Source organism: Triticum urartu, chromosome 7A (genome assembly GCF_056163025.1).
Source record: "Triticum urartu cultivar PI428250 chromosome 7A, HENAU_Tu73, whole genome shotgun sequence".
Taxonomy (NCBI): domain Eukaryota; kingdom Viridiplantae; phylum Streptophyta; class Magnoliopsida; order Poales; family Poaceae; genus Triticum; species Triticum urartu.
Genome location: NC_141879.1, coordinates 521,266,441 through 521,271,556, shown reverse-complemented (window position 1 = coordinate 521,271,556; position 5,116 = coordinate 521,266,441).

Sequence of the window (5,116 nt, the reverse complement as noted above, 5' to 3'; positions counted from 1 at the left end):
AAGGTATAGTCCGGCTATCCGGACACCCCCTAATCCGGGACTCCCTCAGTATCCCCTGAACCAGGCTTCAATGACGACGAGTCTGGCGCGCAGATTGTCTTCGTCATTGCAAGGCGGGTTCCTTCTCCAAGTACATAATAGAAGATTTTGAACACAAAGGTAGTGTCCGGCTCTGCCAAATAAGTTTCCACATATTGCCATAGAGAGAATAATATTTACACAAATCTAATCTGCTGACGTATTCCGTAGCGTGACATCACACCACGGCCAGGTCTTTATTCGAATCGTTTTACTGTCCCACCTCAGCGCGTTTAGCGAGGCGGTTTCCTTGGCATGTCTTGTCAAAGCAGAGATCGTGTCCCCTTATTCCGGGATTCTCATCAATACGGGCGTCTGTAACCCAACCGTACCTGTTGGTATGTTTTCTCGATCAAAGGCGAGTCCCGAACGGTCACGGGGAGGGCTCTTGGTATTCAACCTCTTATAAAGAGACCAAGGCCTTACTCCTTTCTTTCAATCTCAAACGAGTTCGTCCTTCGCCTCGAGTTCCAACACCCAAGGCTCCAGATTTCAGGCGCTTCGGACCTTTGACAATGTCCAGTTCCGACCTTCGAGGCCGATGGATGCCCTCCTCCATCACGGAGGAGGACGTGCTGAAGTTGAGAGAGGCCAGGTTCTTGACCGGCGAAATCTGGCATAGGATGCCTGCTCAAGGGCAGGTCATTCCCACTCCAAAGCCTGGTGAGAGTGTGGTGTTCATGTCTCACTTCCCTCGGGGGCTAGGCTTCCCGACGGATCCCTTCGTGAGGGGGCTCATGTATTATTATGGGCCGGAATTTCACGACTTAGCCCCGGAGTCCATCCTCCATATTTCCTCATTCATCGTTGTGTGTGAAGCCTTCCTCCGTATTACTCCTCACTTCGGACTATGGCTCAAGACCTTAAAAGTAGAGCCGAAGATGATCGAGGGACGGCACGCGGAGTGCGGAGGTGCTTTTATAAGAAAGAATGCTGGTGCTCCATGGCCCGAGGTCTCTTTTCAAGAGGAGTCTAGCTTATGGCAACGAGAGTGGTTTTATATCACCGCTCCCAGGAGCACCAAGTGGGTGGCGCCACCTGCCTTTCGCTCGGGTCCCCCACCACAGCTAGTGTCATGGGTCAATAAAGGAATGGACTAGGGTCCGTCCAAGGACGTGCCCTTGTTGTAGGGCCGCATTCAAGATCTCCTAGAAAGAGATATCAGTCTGGTCGCGGTGACACAGGTTATGCTGATTCGCCGAGCTCTGCCCTGCAAACGTCGCCCCCTCCGTCTATGGGAGTTCAATCCGGAGGGACCACGAGCTCTCCAACATTTTATGGGCGCGACGCCCGTGGAGATGTACAAATTGTTCTTTGGATCACAAGTAATGTGACCGGACTTGACCGAGGACGCAAGTCTGAGCTGCAACCGCCCGGATACTCAAGTAAGTAGCCCTGTGCCCGGACTCGCAATCCGCATATTTATAAAATTTCCCTTAAAAGAGTTGTCCTTTAAACAAGAGTGGATAGCGAAAGCAAAGCTAATGAGGTGTCCGACCCCCCTCCCCGAGACCACGCCGGGTCCCGTGGTAGTCAGGATGTTGGAGGTTGTGCCTTCGGAGAAAAGCGAGGGAGGGGACAAGGAAGCTAAGGCCTCCTCGAAGGAGGTTGTTTGGAAGGGAGGAATCGAAAATTCCTCTCCTCAGGGGAAGAAGAGGACCGCCTCTGAAGACCCGGAGACCATGGCCTCAAAGTGGGGGAAGAAATCTTCGCCAGAGGGTCCTGTGCTGGGGGATACTTCGGCCGAATTATGCCCTCAAGGGGATCAGCCCTCCACCGAGCCGTAAGTAGAGAGGAGTTTTCTTTTTAGGAAATGAGAGAAATCCCTGCTTTATATCTGAGAAAAGTAATCAAAAATTTACCTTGTAGCTCGGACCTTAGCCCTTCTCAACAGAGCTCGTCTTTGGGGGATCTTCTTCCGGAGATGATGGAGAGCGGAACGCCTCCCCCTGCCGTACCGCCTTGCAAGGCGGGCGACCCTGAGGTATCGTCGCGGAGGGTTTCTCCGATTCCGTCAAGGCCGGAAGGTAGTCATATGGCCCCCCAAAGCCCTCCGCGTCCGGCCTTCGAAAAGGGCCAACGGACGAGTCTGGCACCGTCTGGTGCGCGGTCGGAGGAGCTGAAGGATCTGCTAGGGCGAGCATCCATCTCAGAGGAGCACCGTGCATTGATGGGTACGGTGATTGAGAGGATTTCATCCGCGGAGAGCGGATTGAACGAGGCCGTCGGGAGTTTACTGACGGGTTTTGAGGTACGTGAGATAATGTACCCTTTTTGGACAGTTGCGCATAAATAAGATGCGCCCTGTGTAGATAGTAGCCCTTGAGACTCTGTGCGTTGTCAAAAGTGAAGGCGCGCAGAGGATCATAATCCCAGGTCTAATATGCCGCCTTCATACGTAGGTGGCGAAGTGTCGGGTGGCCAGCCGGACTGATGAATTTGCCGAGCTAAAGCGGCAACTTGACGTGGCAGATGCCGACATCGCGCTTGTCAACAAGCGGCTTGACGAGGCACAAGGTATATAATTACTCCGGCGGCACCTAGTAAGAGGAGCTTTATGCCAGTATCTTACAATGTGTGCGCTTGATGCAGATGGTGCTGCTGCCATGGAGAATCTTCGGGCGGAACTTGCCCGAGCCAAGGAGCAAGCCAGAAAAAGTGATGCAGCTGCCGAAAAGGCAATTGAAGAGCTGAAAGCCGAACAGGCTGCTCACTGCCGAAGCAAGAAGGAAATGGCCGAGATGGCTGTGAAGCTAAAGAGCGCTACTGACCGTTGCAAGCTTCTTGAAAAGGAAGATCAGGCGGAACAGACGGACCTGGAGAAGGCCGTTGCTGATGTCAAGGATGCTCGCTCTGCGATGAGAGCTATGAAGGAGGAGCTGCGTCAGGCCGGAGAGATCACGGCTGGAAAGCCCTTTATGCTGCGGAGGAAGTTTTGTGATCCTAAACATGCTCCGTTGAATCGGATGTGGAGTACGGCGGACACCTATCTGGATTTGGCAGCGAGTGCCGCAGATGCGGCCGAACACTTCCGAGATCAAGAAGATCGCGAAGTGGAAAAGCTCTTTTGGTCGCAGTTCCACAATCCAGAGCGTCCACTGTCATTAGCCGATCGTTTGGCCGAATGGGCCGAGCTGAATAGGTTGTCCGGACTCGCCATGAAGTATGTCATGAGTCATCTGTGGCCAGAGAGGCCAGAGCCGAAAAGTTATTTCAACTTGGTGCAGCAGTTCCTTGGTGCGGTGCCGCATATCGATGCGATGAAGAGGTCAGCGTGCATAGAGGGTGCGCGGATGGCTCTTGCCCATGTCAAGACATACTGGGCGGAAATGGAGGCCACCACTGTTGCATCCCCAGACTCGGATGGAAGCCGAGTACCTGCCGAGCACTATTTTCAGGAAGTTCTGCAAGGCGCTCGTTTAATAGAGACGCAGTGCTTGAAGGATACTATATTCGAATAGCATATATTATTGTAAAACAATATTTTGATAAATTGTAGAAGCTTTTTATACTTGTGCCTGTAAGTATTATAATACCTCCTATGCGGCCGTTTAACATAATGTATATATAATCTGAAAGATGGCAGTCGTCGGCTTCAGCCCCCATGCACATAATGCGGGGGTGTTCGCAGAAGGCGCATTTTCACACTTGATCCAATGTCTTGGTCCTACAAAGGAGGTGATAGCGCAGCGAACTAGGCAATCGGACTATGATGCTTTATCACTTTCACTTAGCCATAGGAGTTTGACAGTGAGGCTACTTATATAGCCCCTGGTGGCGCTTGCGCTCGCCCGAACTTGGGGCGCGTATGTGCCTGGCCGGGAAACGGCCCTTCATTAATGCGGAGGAATCCTAAAGATTCCGGTAAGTCATCGAGTGGTTGACCAGTCTCACGCTATATCATGACAGTCAGTTTTCGGCTTTCTCTACTGAGGTGCTCGCCTGACCGAATCGGGGCACAATCGCAGTAGTTCTCCTGGTGCCGCCTTAGCCGATAGAGCGGAACGTAAGGCAGCAAAACACAGGAGCCGGGCAAACCCAACATTTGACCAAAGACATGATTCGGAGCTGATGCATATAAGGCCAAACTCGCGACGCCGAACACTCCTTAAGGTGTTCGGTCTTTATGAGGGCGGGCGGGATAACGCCCTTAGTAATAAGCCCCTAGTGTCCAGGTACGCGCAAAACTCTGACGTGGCCACATGCCAAAACGCCAGCCTCCTCCTTGGTTATACCAAGAAACCAGGGGATGTGTATCAACAAGAGACAGTAAAAAAGGTTTATGCAGGGTCTTAATCTGAAAAGAATCCTTGGAACGGGTCCCTGCTGCACGTCTGTGCCTGTGTCTCCGTTGTGCCGTATCCTGGACGGGCGTAGCACGGTGTTCATCTGTAAAAGAGAGGACCTTAGTTGAAGAAAGATCGTGCCGAACATAAGTTATACTAAATAAACAAAGTATAAATCGAAATGGGTAAAATTGAGCTTTATTGTCTCTTGTTTTATATGCGCGGAGCCCCTAGTACAGGGGTATACGGCTATTAAGCCTTTATCAATTGTATGTTTATGCCGGACTCGTCTAGCCATATCCGTGGTCTTGACAACCTGTTTAGGTGCTTTGGCTGGTGAAGCCGCTTTATTGTGGAGCTGTCAAGGCAGCCGCACTGTCTTCCGCGCGAGAGGAACACTCAATGTTTTCCCTTTAATGAGATGATGCCTTGTGGATCGGGCATCTTAAGCGTAAGAGATGCATAATGCGGTATTGCGTTAAAGCAGGCGAAGGCTTCGCGTCCCAGCAGTGCTTGATAGCTACTTGAGAATGGGGCGATGTGGAAAGTTAGTTGTTCGCGACGGAAGTTATCGGGGGAGCCGAACATAACTTCTAGCCAGAGAGAATCCATACAGCGGGCATCCGGGCCTGGTGTTACCCCTTGAAATGAGGTTTTGCTATGGCGAATTTTTGTTGGGTCTATCCCCATGTTGCGGATTGTGTCCTGGTATAACAGGTTTAGACCACTGCCGCCGTCCATCAGGACATTTG